At 31.8% G+C, this 27,960-nt stretch overlaps 1 protein-coding gene across 1 annotated transcript in view; it reads right to left on the bottom strand.

Annotated features, from left to right (window-relative positions):
* Positions 1-27,960, bottom strand: part of LOC148312741 (alpha-2C adrenergic receptor-like) — a 148,558-nt gene that overhangs the window by 16,510 nt on the left and 104,088 nt on the right. The gene's annotated exons all lie outside the window — the stretch shown is intronic.

Below are 27,960 nucleotides of genomic sequence, written 5' to 3'. Positions count from 1 at the left end.
CAGTCACTGGTGAAATTAAATAAAACAAAAACCTGTTGTTTTATTATATAACCTAACATGACATAACTTATCCTTACCTAACCTTATTTTACCAAACCTCACAGTCTCTTGCCTCTTTTTTCCGAGAAATACCACCAAAGGTAAATTTTATATAACGTAAAATAGCGTGATGTGACAAAACATAACATTCTCTTGCCTCTTCTTTCCGAGAAATACACGAAAAGGTGAATCTCACTTAACGTAAAATAGCGTGATATGAGAAAACTAAACATTATCTTTATCTCTTGCCTCTTTTTTCGAGAAATACTGCCTAAGTTTTAAGTAAAAAAGCGAGATGTGACTGGGTTAGGTTAGATTCAGCTTTGGCGGTATTTCTGGAAAAAAAGAGGCTAGGTGTGACATGGCAAAACCTGACATTCTGTTGCCTCTTCTTTTCGAGAAATACCGCTTAGAGCTAATCTAACCTAACGTAAAATAGCATGATGTGACAAAATCTAGCATTCTCTTGTCTTATATATTGATGAAATTCCTTATTTAATGATGAAATTCCACCAAAATGTAACCAAGTCTCAGCTTATCGTGGGGTAGCGTGCTACTAATATCCCACTCGATATAATCGCAGTTACTCCCAGTGCTAATTTTACGCCTTCTGTCAAAACGAAGTAAATAAACCATTAATCTATTCATCAAGCTTTGCCAAATTAAACATGAATTTATAATCTAAACAAACTTGTTCCGAAACAGCTATTATTAATTTCTCTCTAGCATCCAATATAAATTGATGTTTCGAAAGCTCTGAGGGACTGGGGGGCAAGTTTTATATGAAAATTTTAGTTATTCATAATTATTTTAAAGTTATTTTATATGAAACGTTGTAATTTTATGTTTTTTGTTATTATTAATTATAATCGTATCAAACACTGATTAAGTAATAAATGCTTGAAAGAAAGTTCGATCCTGAATCAGTATACGATAGGTTTTTTTGTGTGATTAAAAAATGACCTTATTTTGCCATTCAAATTATATATAGAACTTCCAAGAATTTGAGCAGTGTGGTTGTCAATAATGGGTAAAATTTGTGAATGTTACACGTGTGTAAAGTGATGACTTAAACCAGCCTATGACGATCGTCAGCCCCGTAAATACCCAGACTTCCATATTCTTCTTCATCTTTTACGAGATGTCAAAAAAATAATTAGTATTCAATAATTTTTTCAGGCTACAATTGGATGGCTTGACTCTGGCCAATGTCTGCATACGACGGATTCTTCAGCTCTTTAGACACTTTAAGCGTGGCAATGAGGATAGCCTGAAATGACTGGTTGAAATCGGTAGCCTGGAGGGGAAGAGAGGGAGAGGGAAATTCCCGGACCGATGAAGTTAAGGCAGCAGCAGGCACCTCGGTGGTTGGAGCGCTACGTGCAGTGCAGTCAAGGGATAACTGGAGAAGAGTCATTGCTTCCACAAGGGTCACAACCCTCAGTAATGAGGAATAAGACGGAAACGAAGAAAATATTTTTTCAAAGCATTTTCTTAAGCCCTTATAGTTCTGGAGCAATGCTCGTTTATCTCAACAACCAAGTAAGCTAACAAAACCGTTTGTTGAATAATAATATTCTGACAATAATAATAATTAATATTTGATATAAATGCTATACCGGCGACATCTGTTGAATTTCAATCATTTTAATTAGGGTGAAAATATTATCACCATGAGTGCGAGCGAGACGAACGCTCGACTAAATCAATTTATTGAACGCCATATACTACGCAAAGGAATGAGATGCAAATATTATTCAAAACAATGAAGTTTTTCTCATCATCATAATAAATTAAAGTATTCGTTTGTTCAAAATCTTTTATCTCCTAAATTTATATGCTGAGTGGTTTTAAATTTTGATACAAAGTTACATTCAAATACATGCGTGTTTGTTTATACTTATGTCGGGTTATTGCATTCTTTTTTTAGAAATATATTATTGACCGCAATGGCAGCGCCATCTGTTGGAGGTAACAGCAACACCCAAAACTAAACAGTTTCTATCATTTGCTGTTAATTAAAGATTATTCACCGATTGCAAAGAAAAAAATGTGAGATATAATTAGTGTAATAAAATAACAAATATTTAGTTGTTTTCACGTGAACTTTATTTGCCCACCAATTGCGTTTCGTCGTTATCGACATCATCAGACCAGTCTGACGATGTCGGTTATGATGAAACTCGATTGCTGGTCTAATAAAACTAATATGGAAGGAACCAAAAAGTTGTTATTTTATTATATTGTATAAAATACACCAAAAAATATCAGTACAAAAATTTAATGTAGGTAACATAACTTATTGATAAAAATATTTACTTTACAATGCACAAGCCTGAATTTTACGTTTGTGGCCAATTTTTCTGACAAATATCTCCACCCTGTATATTAGGGTGGTTTCTGAGTCGGAATAGGGAATAAGAAGTGTTCAAATGTTCAATAAGGGAAAATACGATGCGATTTCGTGAGGAACATTCGCCGCAGAGTAGCAAAATTTCCACTAACAGTGTAAAGTCTTACTATCACCCCGATGGGAAGTCGAATCTCAGAGGAGTGTCCCGTCTCAGCTATCCTACATCTGTTTAAACATTTTTTTAAATCGAGACGAAAAAAAACACAAATAAATAAATTCAAACGTGAATTTCATTGTTGTATAGTTTTATTAATAAATATTGATTAAAATGTAGTAAAAATAGGTCTCACTATATTTATGAACAATCATTTGGTTACACCTAAAATATCGTGAAACAAATAATTGTTTTCAATAGAAAGTAGACTGAATGCAGTTAAAATGCGATCTCTCAGAAGAATGGGCGACAAAACGATGTATGATAGATGTTCGAATAGTGAAATAAGGAAGGAAGGCAAAGCTGAGACAAGCACTATCGATAAATTTAAGAATGGTGTGTTGAGATGGTTTGGACATGTAGAACGAATGAGTGAGGAAAGAACAGTAAAACAAATTTATGAGGCGAATGTAATTAAAAAAAGAGCAGAGGAAGACCGAGAAAAACTTGGCATGATCAGGTATGCCAAATACTTGAAAGCGGTCAGGTTAATGGTCGAAACAATCGGCGGGAATGTATGAGGAGATGCATGAACGTGGAAGAGGCGACGAATGTTTGCAAAGACAGAGTGGTGTGCCATTCTTTTCTCTCTGCCTACCCTTGTGGGGAAGCAGCGTTATGGTTAGTTAGTTAGTTAGTTAAATAACTGGTAAAATCATAAGCTTTATAAAAATCCCCAAGTATGTGTAATAATTTGAAAAAGATCTTTGGAACATTTAAATAAGGCTCTCTGCTAAATAAAAAGCTTGCTCAAATAAATCATAGATGCTGCCGAGAACTCACATATGAAAGGACGTATTATACAGTAAGTATGTTTACGTCCTGTTCATATATACGAATGCCTTGAGAACATTATTAACCATACAGATATAAAAATAAAAATTAAATTATTTGTTAACAGCAATTGATAAGAATTACTAACGAAAATACAACAAATCAGTACCTAATTAATATTTGGAATAATAATGTTTCCTCAAAAAACTAAAATTCGAGTTTCAAAAAGTTAATGAGGAATGTTACATTTGTATAAAATAAATACTACACCCAGCCTATGATGGGTCATAAGCCCTGTAAATACCCAGACTCCCATATTCTTCTTTATCTTTGTTGAGATGTAAAAATGTACACATCGAAACCTTAAACGAGCCACGTTTTGAGAACCGTTGGTTTAAAATGTTCTTGAGAAAGTACTAAAAATATAATAGTACAAGGTTTGAATGGGTTCCCAGAGAGTTGCCGAAGTCGGAGGAAACCAATATATAACTATGCCTTATTCTATACAAGACAACGGGAAATGAAGTTTATTTCTTTTAGTATCATACATACAACATTATAATTAAGTACTTTTTGTACTTAAATATCTAAAAAACATTTAAGCTTCAATTGAAATTGAAATTTAAAAAAATATCAAACCTTAAAAACACTTTTTTCATTGATTGATTCGGCAGTTACTCTATGGAAATATCTATCTATTTTTAATTCAAATTTTACTCGGTTAACGCCACTTATTCTTGAAATCTATTATGACACGCGTTTCGATGCATTCCTCATCATTTTCAAGCACCGTGCATCATGTTGTTCAATGCATCGAAATATGTGCCACAAGTATTACATACCAAGTAAAACTTGAATTAAGGAAATTGTATGCAAATTAAGAAAACATATCGAGATGATTAAGAAAGATTTATGGTTATCATTTCATTTTATTTTTTTAATTAATTAATTAATTTAAAAAAAAAAATTAATTATTAAAAATATAAGTCACATATCGCTCACTACTTTCAAGAACGTCATAAATCAAAAAACTTTTTTTTACAGGAGAACTTTTTTAAAGTTTAAAAATGAAATACAATGTATTGAAAATAAATAAATATTAAAAACCATCAGGTTATACCTAATCTTTTTAGGTATAACCTGATGGTTTTTTCTCCATTTGAAAAATATTTGGTATATTAAAATCCTTTTCTTCAAAATGAAAAAACAACACTTTCTGCCCTGTAGCGGGTAAATATTAAGTTTAAAAGATGCCTCTTTTGCTGGGATATAGTACATTTTCTGGGCATTCCGAAAACATGCACAACTGAAAATTGACAAATTTTGATTTATGACGTTCTTGAAAGGAGTGAGCGATATATAATATTTCCGATGAGTAATTTCCATTACTCATTTTGGGACATGGGATTAAGGTTAACAAGAATGAAAAACAGATAAGAATGTAACCAATAAGAAAACAAAAAGCAAGACGTAAAATATATAAGTAATAGAAAGTAAAGTAAATAGGCATAAAAAAACCTAAGCTAAGAAACATGGTAAAAAAAAAGAAAAAAAAACTAATCACTAACACATATATCTTTCCAAAAAGTATATTTTCAGATCATTTATTTTAGATCCCTGACTGGGTTTTATTTAATATATTATAATCCAGTTAATTTGTGTACTGGAAATATATTGTAAGGTCTTCACACTTACTTGTATTTATCGGCTCCACATATATTTTATTATGTACTCGTGCATTATGAGGAATTTCTCTGATAAAAATAAATCATTCTCGAATTGACTATTTCCATTCTCTGGTTAATTTTGGTATTGACAATATATTGTGAGGACCTTATTCTTACTTTAATATAGATATCCTATCAGCGGAAGCTAAACTGGCAGTGCACAACGGAGTCCTGGTTCCAACTCTAATGTATGGAAGTGAAACATGGAGTTGGCAAACGAAGGATGAAAGTAGACTGAATGCAGTCGAAATGCGATCTCTCATAAGAATGTGCAACAAAACGATGTATGATAGATGTGCGAATAGTGTGAAATAAGGAAAGAATGCAAAGCTGAGATAAGCATTATCGATAAAATTAAGAAAGGTGTGTTGAGATGGTTTGGACATGTAGAACGAATGAGTGAGGAAAGAACGGTAAAACAAATTTGTGAGGCGAATGTTAGTGGGAAAAGAAGCAGAGGAAGACCGAGAAAAACATGGCACGATCAGGTATGCCAAATACTTGAAAGTGGTCAGGTTAGGAGTCGTAACAATCGGCGGGTATGTATGAGGAGATGCATGAACGTGGAAGAGGCGAAGAATGTTTGCAAGGACAGAGTGGTGTGGCGCTCTATTCTCTCTGCCTGCCCCTGCGGGGAAGCGGCGTGATGGTTAGTTTGTTAGTTAGTTAATATAGTTGTGTTTATTAGCTCTACGTGTATTTTACTACGCCGTGTACTATCTGATGAATTTCTGTGTTGAAAATCGGTTTTGTGTTGCTGTGAGTCGTAATAATAATTAAAATTCTCCATTACAAGCTTATTTTCGTGATCTCAACTATTTCAAGCTTTATTCGATTAAAATATCGACGGTTAAACACTTAACCGATAAACATTCGTGCCGGGAGTAGTTCGGGGTAAGACGGGGTGCGGGCAAGTCTGTATTATGCAGGTCACGAACAAAATCCTTCAGGAAAAGTTACCGCAGCCACTACTCACCCCGCTTTACTCGCGATACAGATAGCGCCAATTTCCGATTGGGGATGTAAATTGGGACAGTGGGGGTAAGCGATGACGTCATTAGGAATAAAGAAAAAAGGGCAGTCAGACAATAAAAAAATACTGAAATATGCGAGGAGAAATAAATTCTTATATTTATTTAGAAAAAAATACTATTTTTAATTTCTGTTTTTTTTTTATTTAAAAATACAAATATTTGTATTTTTATTATTTACAAAATTACATAAATTTCATAATTTACTGTGAGCATAAGCCGCACATTATTAAAAATAGGTATCAAATTGTGGTAGAGTGAGTTTGAACCGGAAATTCTGACTCGAGAATCCGCGACACTAACCACGGGACCACAACCCGACACGGTAAATTTTATTGAAACACATACATTTTATAAATAAATTTTAAGAATAAGTGTTATTTGCCAAGTAAAACCTTAATTTAAAATTGAAAGATATATTATTGATTAATTCGGCATTAACTTTGTATGACAATTTGATGATTTAAAATTGAAAACCAGTATCAGACCACTAATTGAGTTTTATTTCATACATCGATTGGTCGCACATTTGTCTGAGAGATCGTTTTTCGGTCAAGTCAGGAGTCGCAATGATCGGCACATGTGTATGATGATGCATGAAAGTAGAAGAGGTGAATTAGTTTTGCAAATACAGTGGTGTAGCGTGCGCATGATGGTTATTTACCTATTTATACTACGTAAATTTTTAGAAGTTGTATATATGATGTATTTCAACAAACGTTTCCGTATCTCATTAAGGAACTGACAGATATGACTAGCATCTGTTGAAAACTTTGTAAAGCTTTTGGTAAAATAATTAAATATCTCGTTGACAGGAGAAGTAATCTGTTGACTGCTTTTGTCTTTAATTATTCGCTTTAATTTTATTCAATTATATTATCTAAAATTAAATAAAAAAATGATAAAAAGGCTTCAAATCTCACTGTTTAATAAATTTCTATAATTTAAACTACATGTATTTACAAATTGTTTTAGGCATTTCTACAACTGATATTTCTATAACTATTACTACTAAATACTACAATCAAAGGTAGACAGAGAGGATGGAACACCACACTCATATGTTCCGACATATCGCTTGCTCTTTTCAACAACGTCATAAATCAAAAAACTTGATTTTTCAGGAGAACGTTTTAATAGTTTAAAAATATAACACAATGTTTTAAAAATAAATATCAAGCCACTTATTGAACTTTTTTCTGTGCAGCAGATCTTTTTAGGTAAAACCTGGATGTTTTTTCTCCATTTGAAAAATATTTAGTAGTTTATTTAAAAAAATAATTAAACCAAACCTTTTCTTCAAATTGCAAAAACAACACTTTCTGCCCTGTAGCGGGTAAATATAAAGTTAAAAATATGTCGCTTTTGTTGAGATAAAGTACATTTTGTGGGCATTCTGAAAACATGCACAACTGAAATTTGACGATTTTTGATCTATGACGTTGTTGAAAGAAGTGAGCGAAATGTACACTTTACTTTCCATGTTTTGATATTTCAATTAAAATCTTAGCTTATTTTATCTTTAGATCTTAATTGAGGCTTAGCTTGCATTCTTCCTTTATACGTATATCACTTTTACTAAATAACCAAAAAATATTAAGTATTCTTTCAAATTATATATCGATAACCTTATTTTTCGAGTGGTTTGACAATTTTTGGTCAAAATTCAGACATATTTTTATTAAATGAGCTTGTAAAAGAAGTCAAGGGCTTGCTAAATCAGGTGTTTTCACGAGTGAATGCAAATAACTTCAGTGAAAAATTAATTCAACCGGAAAAAAGGTTTTACAAAATCCGTATTGCTTCTCTACCAATATGTTCGTGATATTCTATTATATTAGTAAAAAGGTATATTAAAAATATGATTATTATGAATCAAAGACTATTTATTGAAAAAAAGTATTTATACGTATAACGTATAATATAATTCAAGACGATTACCATCACACACATGAAAAACGCCAGAAATTATCATTTTCATTTTTATTATTTAAGCTTATAATTTGACCAGATAATTTACTTACACAGAAGTTCTATTTATATGAACCAATTTTGAAATATTATTCTTGAATCACTAGAATTTCACTAGAGACAACTATTGGTGAGATGAATAAATATATTTTTTTAATTATCAACTTTGTTCCTATGATTAAAGAAAACACTAGTTTTATACCACTTGAGTTTTATTAAAGACTACTAGTTTGGGAAGCTAAAATACCATCATTCAGGTCTGAATAATATCTTTTTGTAAAACAAGCGTTTTCTTTAATCATTGTAACATGTCTTACCACAACGTTAATGCCGAAACAAGAAATAAAATAACTTTGATTCTTATTATGATAGCTTTAAAATTACTGTCTTGTGCATCTGAGTAAAATCAACACGTATATATAAATATACACGTCAAAGTAAAACATTAATTAAAAATAAAATATACACATTGAGTGTGTAAAGAACCCAGGGGTTGTTACCACCTACCCTTAGCCGTGAATGTTCGTGACCTGACTTGCATCAACTAAGTACGTAGTACAACCGTCATCCCTTACTATCCGGGAGAATTACTCACGCGAGAATGCGTCCGAAGGCTTCGACGCAAAACCCACCCTTGTTTAGAGTTTGTAAACTCCAGCAGATGAAAACGGAAAATATTACACTAACTTGTAATCGATAATCAATACTTGAACTCGTTGGAAAACGTGCTAGGAAAAATAATAGACATGTTTTTTTAAGTATTTTGTTTTTTTTTTTATTAATTTTGTGTAACAGATTATTAATTAGAAACTGGCTGTTTACGGCTGTGGTCAGTCTAGTCAATTGGAGATGAAAAGAAAATACAGAGTATACGTTTCTGGAAATAAACACCTAATGTGTGGGATTGAAGCGTTAAGTTGGCAAAAGAAGGGTAAAAGTAGACTGAATGCAGACAAAATGCGATCTCTCAGATAATTGTGTGACAAAACAATGAATAATGTATGTCAAATGGTCATATGAGGAAGGGTGAGATAAGCATTATCGACGAAATTAAGAGAGGCGTGTTGGGATGGTGTGGGCATGTGAATTGAATGAGTGAATAAATAATAGTGAAATATATTTATGAGTTAATGTATTTGGAAATAGAAGCAGTAGAAGACCGATGAAAACTAGACACAAACAAGTATTTTAAATAGCTTATACTGGTCAACAGGTCAATAGTCGAAATAATCGGCGTGTACATATGTATGAGGAGATACAAAAATGTGAAAAAAAAACTAACTAACCATCACGCCGCTTCCCCGCAGGGGTAGGCAGAGAGAATAGAGCGCCACATCACTCTGTCCTTGCAAACATTCTTCGCCTCTTCCACGTTCATGCATCTCCTCATAAATGTGAAAGAAGCGAATATTGTTTTTAAAGACATATTGATGTGGCGTTATATCATTTTTGCCTATCCCTACGGGGGTATTTATAATTATGAAAATTCGTGCAATCTTTGGAGTAAAAACAGTATTTTCAAACGAATTTTTATTTATAATGTTACAAATTTATATTTAAACGATTATTCTAACTCTTTACTTGACCACTTTCAAGTATTTGAAACACTTGATCAAACCAAGTTTTCCTCGGTCTTCCTTTGCTTACAACCAACCTCATTCGTCTCTTGAATTTGTTGTGGTGCCTTCATAAATCTTAGTAAGTTTATAAAACTAATTATAGAATGCCAGCGTCAAATGTTCCATTAAAATCAGAGATCTTATCTTAGCCTCTTGTGAACACAATCCAGACTATACTCTATTCATAGACTCGGAACTGAATGCAGAGAACGGACTATAAATACTACCTAAATGCAACTGCATTTCCTAAGAAAACATAGGAAATGCAGTAGTATGTATCATCGTTCTCAAGGTTCTCATCGCTATTTTCGTTGTTCTCCAAATATTCTTAACAAAAAAATACAAAATCTGAATATTCTTACGATTATTGAGTAGTATTTTATTGATTGCTTCGGCATTTACTTTGTGGTAAGACATGTTAAAACGATTAAGGAAACACTTAGATTTCTAAATTTTCTAAATAATTCATAATTTGGCCTTTATGTGGTACAAGGTGTATTATTAAGTAGTGTGGTTGTCAATCATGGGTACAGTGATGAATGTTACACGCGTGTTAAGTGATCACTCAACCAGGCTATGATGGATTGTCAGTATTGTAAATACTAAGACTTCCAAATTCTTCTTTATCTTTGTCGAGAGGTCAAAAATGAAAGTTACTAATAAGTGGAGAAACCCAGATTTGTGAACAAGTATTTAGACACACTCAAAATGTTGTGAATGAATTGTTTATTCAATCTCCTTGGTTGATTTCCATATGTAATTGCAATGGTTAGGTTAGGTAAGGTTAGATAAAGTTAGGTAAGGTAAGGTTAGGTAGGATTCTAATCCTATAAGACAAAAAGTTAACTTTTACTTACTCAAGACATTATTGATATTCGTTCATGTATTAATTCGTCAGTAACTTTGTGGTAAAATCAATCCATTTTTAATTAAAATTTTAATTAGTAAATACCATTAAAGTAATATTTTTCTTCTTTTAACCCTTATCCGCTTCCCCAATAGAGAATAGATCACTGCATCAAATAAACACAGTGATATCTTAAACACTTACACATGAAAGGAAGTGGTATTTACCAAGTAATTTTTTTATTAATGATTGTATTATTCCCTAGGTGTCTCTAGTCAACTCTGACAAGTGAATAATGACAATAATTCATAACTTTTCGTTTTTAATAAACTTTCCCTAAAAATACCAGTAAGAGTTGACTTAACCTAGGCAGAATCAACTCTTAATCAAGAAATCAACTTTTCTTATAACATACAATATGTGCATGTAAAATGAAAAACAATTCCTCTATAATGCTTGCTTCCTCCAAACCGGAACTCTCTTGTACTTTGCGCTAAAGACGCCACCGGGTTACTATGTAAATATATTATTTCTAAGGGTAGCAACTTCAATATTTGTTAAACCTTGTTTAGCCTGAAATTAAGCCTCTTAAAATTTGCTTCCCTACATAAGGAATCCCAAGTATTATTTGACTTAACGTGGTTTTACAGCACTCCCAAACATCGTACAAAATTAGCTTTATTATTAATGCAATCTTGAGTAATGCGACAGAAGAATGGAAACTAATTTATAAAGAAGAGGCTGATGAAGACCTTTAACTTCATTTTGAAACTGCTTGTGGACCATAGATGGTAGACATCTCGCGCACTCCTTTCAAGAACGTCATACATAAAAAAACTTGATTTTTTAGGAGATCGTTTTTACAATTTAAAAATATAATAAAATGTATTAAAAATAAATATCGAGCCACTTATTGAACTTTTTACTATGCATCAGATTTTTTTAGGTAAAACCTGGCTGTTTTTTCTCCAATTGAAAAATATAAAGTATTTATCGTGTCGGGTTGTGGTCCCGTGGTTAGTTTCGCAGACACTTAAGTCAGGGTTTCTCGGTTCAAACCCACTCTACAACAATTTGATACCTATTTCTAATAATGAGCCGCTTAGGCTCACATAAATAGTATAAAATTGAAATATTTGTGTAAATAATAAGTATAAAGTGTAAGTATAATAAATAATAAAACCTGTATCCGCACCCCAATGGTGCACAGGGTAGTGCTTCATATGAACACAGTGTTATCTTGATCGTTTACAAGTGAAGGAAAGGTGATCAGTCCTCCGTTTCAGGTACCAGCCCAGGGCAATATTGAGTCAATATTACCCTGGACTCAAATAAGAAAAACACAAATATTTCTCTGTATACAAAAATCGTTTTTATAATTACTGATAAGTTATTTGATTAAATTCAGAGCGAGATGTTTGAAACGGGAAAATTATTTATATCAATGAGGGTGGGGGCGTTTTACGATTGAAATATGAGCCAAGGAACAGATCTTTCAAAAGTTTGCTAAGAAAAATTGTTTTTCTTTTTTGTTGTTATCGATACCTATCTTTCATTGAAATTCAAGTGCTTTCTTATGCGAACTTTCACTCCGGCAAAAATCAATAAACAGCTTTATAAGCTTTGAAAAAGTAGTCGATTCATACTATTCATCGAACCGTCAGCTTTTAATGTCCTTAATACTTTTTGAGAAATATTAAAGGTGTCTCGGAGCATCTATAGTTTTTCTATATAAAAAAGATGGAAGTCTGAGCGTCCCAAGGCTTCCATCAACTTTTGTATAAATACGAGACATTTTGTCTTGATTGAGACACCTTTAGTATGTAGATTTTTCATCTGTTGAACAATGAATCCAGCATCTCAAAGAATAAATAATTGTAAAAATATATTGATACTATTTTTATTCCTTTACTGTCAATTAATTGCAAACAAATCTAACAAATTTATAAAAATTTAATTATATTTTACACTCTGAAATCTTTTAATGAAAAAAAATTAAAGAAAACGTGATGGACACATATACAATACAATAGCCCTCCCAATCAGCCCTCCGCTTCAGGTACCAGTCCAGGTTAATATTGAATAAATACTAGAGTGAAAAAATCACTTATATTTATTTGACCCCCCTGGGAATCGAACCCGGGTCCTCCAGAACGGTAGCCGAGGGTGTAAAATAATAATAGTAAGAATTACATGTCATAATATAAACACTTAACGTTTTTGAGACATTTCTTAGCGAACTGACTTGTATGTTTAAATGAAATTAAGCAAGACCAGTAAAATATTGTTAAATAAAACAATAGTTAAGAAAGCTTATTATTTGGTTTATTTCTTATATATGTTCAAAGGTATTAAGCTCCCTATACACTTAACATTTGTCGGACGAACATGTTGGATAAATAAACTGGTGACTACATGAACAATTGTTTGTAGGATAAACATGCTCTCGGTGCCTAGGAGGCAGTGGACTCGGATCAGACAACATCTTTCAATACGAATCCAGTGAAGAATATGGCAATACACCTAGCTATAACAGAGTGAAATACCATGTTAATTGTGACGGTCATGTTAAAACATGTATTGAAAATACATGTTTGTACATCCGACTCTCCCGAGCCAACATGTTTTGACCGTGTAAAGAAGACACCAAAAAAAGGTATGCTTTGTTTCGATGAAGACTGAAAATTGTATACTGGTATCTCAGTATAGATGAAGAACATGGCATTCAGTCTATCTACAAGGTTAACGACTTGTGGTAGGTTAGTTAAAGTGATCATTTTATACACGTTCAACGTTACTATCACCATTTATCAACACATTTTATACAACATTCCAATCGAAAACATTGAAAATAAAAGTTAGCAGCCGCAGTCAAGAAGCAAGCTGTTTGCCGTACATAATGTTAAATTCGTAGTCCGCCTCCGTAGCGTAATGGTCAGCACGTTCGGCTACCGTTCTGGAGGTCCCAGGTTCGATTCCCAGGGGGGGGTCAAATTAATATAAGTGATTTTTTCACTCTATTATTTATTCAATATTACCCTGGACTGGTACCTGAAGCGCAAGGTTGATCACCTTTCCTTCGTTTATTTAACAATCAAGATAAAGCTGCTTCTATACAATGCAGTGCCCTATGCACCATTGGGTGCGGATAAGAGTTATAAGCAGAATGTTAAATAACCGTGTGTGGCTATTAATTTTAACGGATAGCACAGCCTTTGCGGTCAAAAAGCCGATAAAAAACATATGTTTACACGAATTTTGCACAAATTTTCATAATTGTCAACTAACTAACCAATGGAAATCACGAAGCTTCTCCGCAATATTTTTTGAAAAAAATAAATTAAAACCACTATTTTTTAAATCGATTTTGATACGCGCTTTGACGGATACCGCATTATCAATGTTTTAATAAAACTTTAAGAAAGAAATCTAATCAAATCTAATAGAATCTAAATCAATAATGGATAGATACTACGACAATGTGACTGCCGAATAAATCAATGAAAGTTTAAAAATGAAGTTAAAATTCACGATTGAATTACAAATTTTTAAAAAATAAAAATGAAATGATTTAAAATATGATTTTTTTTCTCTATCTTCGTTCATAAAAACAACATGATTAAATAATTCAGTTGAGTGTAAAAATAATAAATTGCGTTTTTAGGTGATTGTATTTTTAAAGTCCGGGCTTTCCGCTTCGGTCTATTAGTTCCGGGCTTCTCGCCATCTTTCACCTCCTCCTCTTCATAATCTCCTGGGAGACTCGGCTAAGAGAGACCTCACACATGGGGGTAAAAACAAAGGTCTGTGGACACATAAGTATGTGGAAACATAAGTCTGTGTCCTCCGACTAACTCCAATTGATGATTTCTGCGTCTTGGAGCCTTAAGCGACCAATATAGGGAAGAGAAAACACATTAGTTAATAACAGAAACGGGGTTGGTTTCACCCCTTGACACTACACACATACATTTGTTGACACGCCCACCGAATAAGGCCGGATCTGAAGATTTGAAGTTTTCATTTTATTTGAAATTTCCTTTTTTCTACGAAAAAGGCTCTAAGCGGTATTCGTCTATGTATACTCTGTCTATATAAACCGTTTCTATTTGTCGGGAATGGGATATTTTACGTTTTTTTTTGAGAACGTCAAAAATACTAAATGTTAGAGTAAGTCATCAAAGTCTTGCTATGAATTTTATGTAAATTTATGGTAAAAAAAGGAGTAAAGAGCCTCTAACGCTAGTCGTATAATTTTTTGTATGCTCTATATGTTAAAAGTAGAAATTTCCAACAAATGGATTAAATTATAATATTTTTGTTGTTATATATATAAAATAAATAATAATAAAATGAAATATACATACATATAATTCACCAATATGCAAATAGAGTAAGGCATGAATACTTCAGCAATCTAAGTCAAATGCAAAAGTTCCAAAAATAAACATGCAATATGGATGATCGATAATGGAGAGAGCGGTGAAGTATATAAAATGATTATTTGTTGACATCTCATCAAAGATGAAGAAGGATATGGAAGTCTGGGCATTTACGGGGCTGACGACCGTCATAGGCTGGTTTAAGTTACTTTTACCAGCCTGTGACAGTCGTCAGCCCCGTAAATGCCCAGACTTCCATATCCTTCTTCATCTTTGATGAAATGTCAAAAAATAAAATGAAAAATCACTCCTTTAATTAAAGATACTCCAGATTTGGACACACTTAAAACATTGTGGATTATAAAACATATTGTAATATTTTCTTTGATAAACACTGATTTTCTGTACTGTTCTGATTAAATGCAATACGTTGCTCCAATTTTTTTTGATAAAAAAATCCGTCAGCAATATAGAAAGAAGATTTTAAAATCAAATTTAAAAAAAATCTTAGGTCAATAAAATTGAAGATGTCAGAGTGGAACGGAAAGCTCGCACAATTTTCTGTACAAACGAGCTTATAAGTGTTTAACACTTAACGTCAAATTCAAGCAGGGTGGTGTTATACCATAAAGCAAAGTGCTTTTATCACGTCTAAGGACTTATAATAATTGCTTAGTCAAACAAACACGCAATATTCAAGGAAGTATAATCACAAATATCTTAAAATAATAAATGAAAAACGTAATAAAAATTTTGATTAAAAAATATAATGATACATAATAAATAAATAAAACCCTTATCCGCACCCAAATGGTGCATAGGGCACTGCGTTATATAAACGCAGTGTTATCTTGATCGTTTACACATGAAGAAAAGGTGATCAGCCCTCCGCTTCAGGTACCAGTCCAGGGTAATATTGAATAAATATGACAGTGAAAAAATCACTTATATTTATTTTACCCCCCTTGGGAATCGAACCCGGGACCTCCAGAACGGTAGCCGAGCGTGCTGACCATTACTCTACGGAGGCGGACTGATACATAGACACGTAAAATTAACTTTTTTTATTAGATTAGAGTGATCGGAATTAAAAAAGGAATATTCAGATGGTTTGGGCATATATCGCTCACTCCTTTCAACAACGTCATTTATCAAAAAAAACTTGATTTTTCAGTAGAACGTTATTCAAATTTAAAAATATAATAAAATGTATAAAAATAAATATCAAGCCACTTACTGAACTTTTTACTGTAAAACAGATCTTTTTAGGTAAAACCGGTATGTTTTTTCTCCATTTGAAAAATATTTAGTTTATTTAAAAAAATTATTAAACAAATTTTTTTCAAAATGCAAAAACAACACATTCTGCCCTGTAGCGGGTAAATATTAAGTTAAAAATATCCTGCTTTTCCTGGGATAAAGTACATTTTCTGGGCATTCTGAAAACATGTACAACTGAAAATTGACAATTTTCAGTATATGACGTTGTTGAAAGGAGTGAGCGATATTTAGAACGAATGAGTGAAGTAATGACAGTGAAATAAATTTACGAGGTGAAGATAGTTGGAAATAGAGGCAAAGGGAGACCTAAGAAAACTTGGCATGATCAAGTAAGTAAAATATTTAAATATGGTCAGGACACGGAATAATGGGCTGCTATACACAAGGAGATGCATGAATGTGGAAGAGGCGAAGATTGTAAAGATAGTTTGGTGTGTTATTTTTTCTCTGTCTATCCCTGCGGGGAAGCGGCGTCATGGATAGCTAGTTAAAAACCATTATTTAAAAAATTATGAGATATGTATACGTGTACATGTTGATGTCAGATATGAGTCATTTCCAAAGTTTTCAGATTAAAAACTTTCTCATACAGTCGTAAACGAATTTTTAGCATTTTCACCTTTTTTTCGCAACAAGAAAATGGTGCGCAAATAATTAACTACGCGCAACGTGGAAAATTGTAATAAAAAAGCCATACAGCAGTCTGCCTCATTTAAAACAAGATTTTAATACATCCGCGCACAATAAAGAGCACTGTTAAAAAGTTTTGCAGACAGGGTATAAAATCCAACCCCATTCAAGAATCCATCGTAAAAATGTTTGTATTCCTGTCTTTCCCGGCATTAAATTCATCTGCGCTTACGTACTGGCACTTAGATTTTTAAAAACATAATATCACATAGAAAAAAAAATGTATCATGTGTTTAATAACAGACGAACTTGTTCTAAGCTCTTAAAGAGACTATAAGAGAGAATACCGCAACAAAAGTTGACTGAAAGCTCATTTCTTAACGGTTTCTTGGTACAACTTTATAATCATTTGAAAATTTTACTTTTTTTGACCTAATTAAAGTAAATTGTTCACAAATAATTTCAAATGCAAGCTAACTCAACAAATATTTCTGTAAATTTTAGAGTTGCGCTTTTGGAATGTTAAGGGATGAAAAAAACAGCTTCTACCCCTGTTCATCATAAAAATGGGTTGATTCGAAAAAATGTACACAAATCGATATCACTGTAATCAGGACAATTGGTGCCTAGTCATCAAAACATGAGTAAATATTATAGGAGGAAAATATGATTACTGTAATTTGTGGAATACCGTGTACAAAGATAACACTCACAGATATCCTCATAAACCACACGTGTGTGTATATACACATAAATTAAATAAATATATATTTATGTGTGTTCCGCACAAAACAAACAATCACTCCATAGGAATTAAAAGCATGTGTTGTTCACGACACACTCGGAATACATTTACTTTCATCCTGGAATATCGATATTTTTATTTTGTTATATTGGCTACGTTATACGAATGAACGTTCGTACTTTTATTAATTCATTTAGCATTAACATTGTGGAATAACACGATGAATTAAACATGAAAATGAAACACTTGTATTAGACTTTTGATATTTTATTTATTGTTTCGGCATTAACTTTGTGGTAAGATATGTTGCAATGATTAAAGAAAACACTTATTTTTTGCCACTTGAGTTTTATTATAGACTACATGTTTCAGAAGTTAAACTTCCATCATTCAGGTCTGTATATTAACTTTACAGACCTGAATGATGGAAGTTTAACTTCTGAAACATGTAGTCTATAATAAAACTCAAGTGGTAAAAAACAAGTGTTTTCTTTAATCATTAGACTTTTGAGTTGATTAATGTCAACAGGACTAGTTTCAAATCCACGGATGTTCTCATCAACAGGCAAAAGACAAACTGTTCTTCAATTGTACCGTGGTATTGTTGGGTAGACGCTTAAATGAGAGACTGGTGTCGCGAGTTCGATTCCCAATACTTGCAAAATGAACTCGATGTAATTGTTGCTTTCAACACGTTTTCAACAAACGGGTGTTTGTGATATATATTTTTCACATCTACCTTCCCTTTCGCTACAACGTTTTCTACAAACAAGCCTCTAAAATACAGGTTTTAAGGGTTATTTTTTATAAAAAAACCTTCAACTAAAAAATTAAGGGATATCTCAACAAAGATGAATGAGAACTTGAGAAATAAATCATGATGAAGAAGAATATAAGATAATTCAGATATTGATTTTAACAAGTATTAAGACACACACTCAAACAATTGTGATTAATTAATTTCAAAAATGTGTTTTTTTATGTTAATCATTGTGAAAACCGTTGCAATAAACCAACATCTATTATTATTTTTTGACATCTCATCAAAGATGAAGAAGAATATGGAAGTCTGGGCATTTACGAGGCTGACGACCGTCATAGGCTGGTTTAAGTGATCACTTTACACACGTGTAACATTCATTATTGGCAACCACACTACTCAAATTCTTGGAAGTTCTACTTATATATATGAACCAATTTAGAAACCTTGTTCTTGAATCACTAGAACTTCACTATAGACATCTATTGGTGAGATGTAAAAAAGCTTTTTACTAAGCAGAAACTCTTAAAAATAATTTGAAAATAACTCCTGTAATTGGAGATAATCCAGATTTTGTGAACAAGTATTTGGACACACTCAAAATGTTGTAAACATCTATTTTGTCGATTTCCCTCTCTTAAGTAAAAATATAGACATCAGGTCGAAACCAAATAAAGAAACTAAAAGTAGAAATAGAGTTACGAAATGGTACGATAAAGATGTTAGAAACAATTTAAGGTATTTGGAAGGGTTGGAATGTATAAAAAATTCACGAAACCAATGATAAAGTTCCGACGAGTCAAATGACATTTATAGACATCGAGACAGGAACACGATTTCCACCTAGTGCGATAGTTCTTTAAAGTCTTAAGGGAATTTAAAAATAATAAAAAATAACATAAAATAAAATAAAACAAACAAAACTGAATAAAAATACTTTTATTTCTTAAAATCTGTCATGATACTTGTTTAAATGCATTTCGTATCATTTTCGAACACCGTATGTGATGCAAATGCATCGAAACACGTGTCATAATAGATTTTACGAAATAGTGGTATTTACCAAGTAAAATCAAAATTACCCAACAAAATAAATAAAAAAATATGTTTGTGCTTGTTTAAGCGATTATGCAATTCATTATATTTTTTGACTCAACAAACATGAAAAAGAATATTGAAATCTGGGTGCTTACAGGGCTTGCGACCGTCATAGGCTGGTTTAAATGATCACTTTAAACACGTGTAACATTCACCAATTTTACCAATGATTGACAACCACACTACCCAAATTCTTGGAAGTTCTACATATATATTTATGATCCAATTTTGAAACATTCTGCTTGAATCACTAAAATTTTCACTAGAGACATCTATTGGTGAGATAAAAATGCTTTTTCATTGAGCACAAATATTTAGACACACTCAAAATGTTGTAGGCAATTATTTTCATTATTTAAAAAAATGCATAATCCATCTGTTTTCATTGTTAAATAAATATTTACTATCGGGTTCTCCAATATCAAGATTTACTTTTATGCCCAACACTGAAGGCTTTTCAGTTTTCCGCTGGCATTAGATGAGATTCCCTTTGTTTTTTCTATTATCCCAACCCCAATTTAAGGAATAAGACAGCCGAAGAAAAATACCCTAACACTTTGCACGGTGACGTGGAAAAATGGCGGGAAAATGAAAGATAGCGAACGGAACAGAGGAGATAGGGGATGAACGGGGATGATAAGGAAAGAATAGAAAGAATAGAAGGAAGATAACAGAAAAGAATCGCACTTCTGACTCCGCGAGACTAGAATTATTATAATCATTATTTTTTACGCATTTATCCCCCTTTTATGAGAATACAAACGGAAAAATGGTTATTAGATGATTTTTATCTTCGCCTATTTCAAAATCTACCTCAGTTTATTTCGAAGCCACCATATGGAATTGCTGATATGGAAAGTGGTATTTACTTGTGTTAATATCAAATTGAATTTTCGCAATTTTATTTCATAACTAACTTATATCAGTTTAGTTAAAAAGAAATGAAGGAAAATATAAAGCACATGTCGCTCACTCCTTTCAACAACTTCATTTCAACAAGCTCACAACCCACACCTTGCCAAATAATTGAATACAAAAAATTCAATCGAAGTAAACAAAAGCATAAATTATATTATAAGTTAAACGTATTAATGTTTTTTTTTAAGGTCATTTATTCATAATAATCATTTTTTTAACACATCGCTCTCTCCTTTCGACAACATCATATATCAAAAAACTTAATTTTTCAGGGATCGTTTTTAAAGTTTAAAAATATAATAAAATGTTTCAAAAATATATATTAAACCATTTATTAAACGTTTTACTGTGCAACAGATCTGGTTTGATAAAACCTAAACGTTTTTTTTCATTTGAAAAATATTAAGTATATTTAAAAAAATAATTATACAAAATATTTTCTTCAAAATGCAAAAACCAAGTTTTGTTCTGTAGCGGGTAAATATTAAGTTAAAAATATGCCGCTTTTGCTGGGATATAGTACATTTTCTAGGCATTGCGCAAACACGCGCAAGTGAAAATTGACGATTTTTGATATATGACGTCGTTGAAAGGAGTGAGCGATATGCATTTTTCATTTGTCTCATTTAACGATGCTTTATCGAGAAGCAATCGAATACTTGGAAAACTTTAAGTGACAACAGCTGTCCATCATAAACAATAAATTCAATCTAGTTTAGATCTATCCACATCTTTTTATGAATATCTCGTTAGTATTAAGTGTCTATTTTTAATGACTTTATGGAGACAATGGAAGCAGATTATAACTTTATTGCATACTATAAGTTATTTTGATCAAAAGTGGTTTGTATTATATTTTGTTTGATATGTTTCTGTGTTTTGGATCTCTTTGTTATATATATATACGTTACCACAATGTGTGACAATTTTGATTTATGAGCTTTGCTGGGAGGGATGCTTTCCTGTATTATGTGAGAGTAATTATTCAATACAAATATAAATATATTATTTTAGCATGTAGTTGTTTTACTGTCATAAGTTATAATTTGTAGAATATTTCCTCTGTGGGAGTCAAATACATATAATATATTTATTTATTGCTTTGGCGTTTGAAGCTACGGTGACTTTTATGGTGAGACCCAGAAAAAGGCTGCAGTTATATCCGGATGCCCCAGAAACTCGGTGTGAAGGAACACATGAGAATAAAAAGTAAAATTAAAATATATAAAACATGTGTTCGACCAAAAGCCACTTATGGGATTGAGGCAAGAGTATATACTTCTAGAACGAAATCGTGACTTCAAACCTCCAAGATGAAGACTCTCCGATCTATAACCGGAAACACATTGTGAGACCGAGTAAGAAATACCGACATCCGGAACATGTGTAAGACGGAGGATATTATGAAGTGGGGACGACAACGAAGGCGATACTGGAATGATCATGTAAACAGAATGTCAAATGACAGACTTCCACGTATCGCCTTTCAAGGATCCCTTGAAGGACGCAGACCCCCAGGCAGACCTCCAAAAAGGTGGCTGGGAGTCATCATCCCAAAAGCTACAAGCGGAGGCACAAACAGATCCTTAGGATCTAGAAAAAGAAGAAGATTTGGCATTTAATTTGTAGAACTCCATTTTAATTTATGTATTAATTTTTAAACCAAATACACATTTTTTAGTCTACTAACTTAGTAGACTCAAAAAATCAGTGTTTGATTGTAAAATTCATACATAAATTAACACAAAATCATATAATGTATATTTGCATTTTAAGATCGTACAACAAGTCTTTGTCTGGCTTATACATTGCCTAACGTTACCATTCTTCCTATTATTTAACCAATGAAAAAACAACGTAAAAAAATTATTAATAATTCATGTATTTTCAAAGTACATTAAGAAAGATATATCTCCCGAGTGAATGTACCCTATCGTTTTATAGAGCCGAGATAAATTAAATAATTAATCTGAACAAAAACATTGAAAACTGAGTCTGTATATCTTGATATTTTAAATTATGACACTAACCCTTTCAGGCCGTGTTCTCCGTAGCATACTTAACTCAAATTTAATATTTAGCTGTGAAGGGGAATACGATACAGCAGCGTATTAAAGCGTTTTTCAGTTTAGAGCTCTATAAATTGATTAATGTAGGAAGGATTTAACAACGCGGCATAAAACCCCAGGTGCCAGTATCGTAATATTAAAATACAAGTTGCTAGGATTAACTCTGTATAAACATGCCTACGTCACTCGCTATCCGGGGGCGGTGGACAATGGTCCTCAAACTTTTTATCGTGGAATCAAATACTTAAATTTAGCAATGAGTAAATGCTGAGAAATTCCTGATTAGCCCACACTAAATATTTTTTTTATTTTTTTTTAAAGACTAATAAGTGTGTTTTTATTAATTATACAAATATTTCATTTTTCATACTATTTCTGTGAGCCTAAGCGGCAAATTATTGGAAATAGATTTTAATATTTATTTAGAAAAAATAACTTTTTTTTTTGTTTTATTTTTTTTTTAATTAAAAATATGTATATTTTTTATTATTTACCAAATAACTTTAACTCTAAACCATTTTTTGTGAGCTTGAGCGGGTCATAATTAGAAAAATATATTAAATTTTGAGAGTCCGCGACACTAACCACGGGACCACAACCCGATACACTATCGATTAGATTATCCCTCCTGTTCCAACACAGATTCAAATAATAAAATAATGTTTTACTTAGTAAATACCACTATTTTTTAAAATCTACTGTGACACGTGTTTCGATGCATTCCGCATCATTTTCAAACACCGATGCCTATGACGGGCGTCAGCCCCGTAAATGCCCAGACATCCATAATCTTCATCGATGAGATGTCAAAAAGTAATATGAAAATGACTCCTTTAATTGGAGATAATCCAGATTTTGTGAACAAGTATTTGGACACACTCAAAATGTTGTACCTACAACAAATTACTTTTTATTAATTATTATAAGAAACAATAAATAAAATAGGGTGCCTCGTTACTTTGATAAGCCTTTACTTGGGAAATAATTTAATCGTCCCGAGGAAATGGGGAAGGGTTACATAATGATTTAAGGGTGGTATTCCAACGCTAAGTATTTTTTGAGGAATTTGAGGATGTATTCACGCCACGTTTGCGTGATTCGCAAATGACAAGGCATCTGTTATAATACTTACTTGCACAATGCCTTTACACGATTATCTTCACGCTCCAAATGATTCCCTCTCCAAACTTTCAAATTTCCAACTTAAACCTACTCGTAACACTTTAATCGTCGACCGAGCATGAATGTCTAATACTCCGTGGAATTATATGTACAAATTAAGATTACATTACAGTAAAACCGCGATATAACGAACTTCTATTTAAAGAACTTAACGATTTAACACATCGCTCGCTGCTATCAACAACGTCATATCGTAGTCGTACACGAGAAAGTGACCAACTACCAAAACGTTAAATGTTCAGGAGGGCCATTTAAGTCACTTTTGCTTGGCAAGAAAGTAAACATCAATGCAGTTAGTCATTTTTACCAAGTCAATATATTATACTTCCAAGTTTAAAATCCTTTGGGATTTTGTTCAGGGCAATATTTAGCTAGTAAGATATCTAATAGTCAATGATCACGTTTTTGTAAGACAATGCACTTGGTCACTTTCTCCTGTATGACAACGATATATCAAAAAAAAATATTTTTCAGGAGATCGTTTTTAAAGTTCAAAAATATCTCTTCAAACCCTTATCCACACCCCAATGGTGCATAGGGCACTGCATCATATAAACGCAGTGTTATCTTGATCGGTAACACATGAAGGAAAGGTGATCAGCCCTCCGCTTCAGGTACCAGTCCAAGGTAGTAATTAATAAATATCAGAGTGAAAAAATCACTTATATTTATTTAACCCCCCCTGGGAATCGAACCCGGGACCACCTGAACGATAGCCGAGCATGCTGACCGTTACACTACGAAAGAAAAATAAAATGAATATATTCAAAATAAATATCAAGCCACTTACTGAACTTTTAACTGTGCAACAATCTTTTTAGGTAAAACCTGAATGATTTTTCTTCATTTGAAAAATATTTATTCTTTTTTAAAAAATAATTGAACAATGCCTTTGGAAAGGAGTGAGCGACAAGTCTTACTATTTTATTTATTGTTTCGACATTTACTTTGTGGTAAGACATGATGAAATTGTTAAAGAAAAACACTTGTTTTTTCCACTTGAGTTTATTTTATTATAACGAATAGATTCGGAAACTATCTCTCCATCTTTCATTTTAATTGTAGACCAAGCATGAATGTCTTATACTCCGTGGAATTATATGTAGAGATTAAGATTACATTATATTAAAACTGCGATATAACGAACATTTATTTAAAGAACTTTAACACATATCTCACTATTTTATTTATTTTTTCGACATTTACTGTGTGGTAAGACATGATGACATTGTAAAAAAAACACTTGTTTTTTACCACTTGTTTCTTTTAAGTTTTTGTATTCTTTATTTATGTCTAAATACAGTGTTCATATTTTAAATAACAAGATTTTGAGTTATTTTAAACATGGTTTTATATAACGGACTTTCGGCTTATCAGACACTGCCTACTCTAATTTTTTTGTTACATTGAGTTTTTACTGTATACGTTTGTTACGTCATCACCTTGTACATATATCCGGAGAAATTTGCAATTACTATGGAAAATTTAAACTCTAAACATTTAAACAAAAAAACAATATAAATGAAGAAGAAAATGGGAGTCTGAATATTTTATATATAACAAAGCTTACGATATGTTATATGTAGATAATGTGATCAATTTTAAACTTATATTTTTTTTAAATTTTATATGAAACTTGTTCACAAATCTGGATTATCTCCGATTATAGGAGTTATTTTTCATGTTATTTTTTGACATCTCATCAAAGATGATAAAGAATATGGAAGTCTGGGCATTTACAGGGCTGACGACCCAATGACGGCTGGTTTAAGTGATCACTTTACCCACGTGCAACATTCACCAGTTTTACCCATTATTGACAACCGCCCCACTCAAATTCTTGGAAGTTCCAAGCCTATGACAGTCGTCAGCCCCGTAAATGCCCAGACATCCATATTTTTCTTCATCTTTCAAAAGATATAAAAAAAATAATAAATCCCTTATCTGCACCCCAACGGTGCATAGGGCACTGCGTCATATAACGCAGGGTTATCTTGATCGTTTACACATGAATGAAAGGTGATCAGCCCTCCGCTTCTGGTACCAGTCCAGGGTAATATTGAATAAATATAACAGTGAAAAAATAACTTATATTTATTTAACCCCCCCCCCTAGGAATCGAACTCGGGACCTCCAGAACGGTAGCCGAGCGTGCTGACCATTACACTACGGAGGCAAACAAAAATAATGATGAATAATAATAATTATACGGTATAAAAAAATTTAAATTAAAATACTACATCATTTTTTAAATACAACAACTTTTAATTTGAAAATGACGTTTGTAATTCTCAGGTAACGGAAAAAATAACATTTAATTAAATTTGTTTGATCTCAGAAAAATTCAATTTGCGATTCGGTCACCGTGATAAATTCATAAATTTCCTTTGAAAACAGAGACGTGAATCAAGTTTTTTTTTTAAATATAACGCCTTATTCTACGTCAAAGACGTTAAAAATTGTTTTTACGAAAATATTTTTATTCGAGCGATCTTTTTAATTGGGTCAACTTTGGAAATTACCATATTTTCTCAAACAATAATGAAATATTGACACAAAAAGACAGGAATTTTACTTTTTGCTACAGTTTTTTTTCCCAAAAAAATAACGAGATGATGAAAATTCAAAAACATTACGTCATTAAAAAATATTGTTTCACTTACGTACATCAATTCCGCTTCCGTGGTGTAATGGTCAGAATGCTTGGCTACCGTTCTGGAGGTCCCAAGTTCGATTCCCAGGGGGGGTCAAATAAATATATGTGATTTTTTCACTCTTATATTTATTCAAAATTACCCTGGACTAGTACCTAAAGTGGAGGGCTGATCACCTTTCCTTCGTATGTTAACGATCAAGATAACACTGCGTTTATAAAATGCAGTGCCTTATGCACCATTGGGGTTTGAAAAAAAAATCAATTAATGTAATAAAACATGTTGATTATAAAAATTAAACACTTGTATAGTAATACCAATAATTGAATTTTATTTCACATGACTTGTTTCGAAAACTACCGTTGTTTTCATCGACAGGTGATCACAAAAACTTACGAGCAAACAATCATTCAGGTATATAAAGAGGTAGGTGGGGTAATAACTAGAGGGGGTAAGGGGTGGGAGTGGGTTTAGTGGGAACATAGACAATAATGGTGAGGAATTTTGAAAAACCATATAATGAATTAATGATGATTTACAAGTCTCAATTAGTGGTCTTATACAATTTTTATTTTTTTAAATAATCAACACGTCATTCCGCAAAGTTGATGCCAAATGAATAAACTATATAAAAATGTTAGTGTTCATTCGTTTTAAATATCAAATCGCTGAAAGTAATTTAACGATTTCAAATTTTCCAATTTTGATACAACCTTGCATTTTACTATGTGCTTATTTATATTTATGAAAGGGTTTTCTTTACTAGTGGCATTTTCTTTTCATTTTCTTTACTAGTGGGTAAAACATGTTTTTTTCGAAAAACACATTCTGAACGTTGGGGTTTTCTTATATTATTATATAAATATAGTTAAATATACAAAAAATCTCTCGATAAACTGCTAATGAAGGAGTTTGTGATCGGATTCTTAAAGAAATCGTAACTAACACCAGGATAAAAAAAATATACGAGATCGAAGATGTCGTTATGAAGGGAAGGCATCAAAGAAGACAATGATATGCGTATGTGAGGAGAATGAAACCATCCAAACTCCTCCACATCGCACTGCAAGGCCAATCCCAAGGTAGAGGACTCCTGGGCTAGCCACCAAAGGAAAGGATTGACTAATCCCTCTTTAAAACAGGCCACAGGGCCTACACCAAGAAAAAGATGATAAATAAGAAGAAATATATGTATGTATATATATATATATATATATATATATATATATATATATAAATATATATATAAATATATATATATATATATTTATATATATATATATATATATATATATATATATATATATATATATATATATATATATATATATATATATATATATATATATATATATATATATATATATATATATATATATATATATATATATATATATATATATATATATATATATATATATATATATATATATATATATATATATATATATATATATATATATATATATATATATATATATATATATATATATATTTATATACATATATATATGTATATATAAATATATATATATATATAAATATATATATGTATATATATAAATATATATACATGTAAATATACATTTTAACACTGATAAACAAAAACATTTCAAATACGTTAAATTTATTTTACCTATTTTATTTTATGTTATTTGTTCGGGAA

Source organism: Brachycentrus maculatus, unplaced genomic scaffold, assembly GCF_059751285.1.
Source record: "Brachycentrus maculatus isolate JH-2025_06_01 unplaced genomic scaffold, ASM5975128v1 h1tg000034l, whole genome shotgun sequence".
Taxonomy (NCBI): Eukaryota; Metazoa; Arthropoda; class Insecta; order Trichoptera; family Brachycentridae; genus Brachycentrus; species Brachycentrus maculatus.
This window is presented reverse-complemented; position numbering and strand designations above follow the sequence as displayed.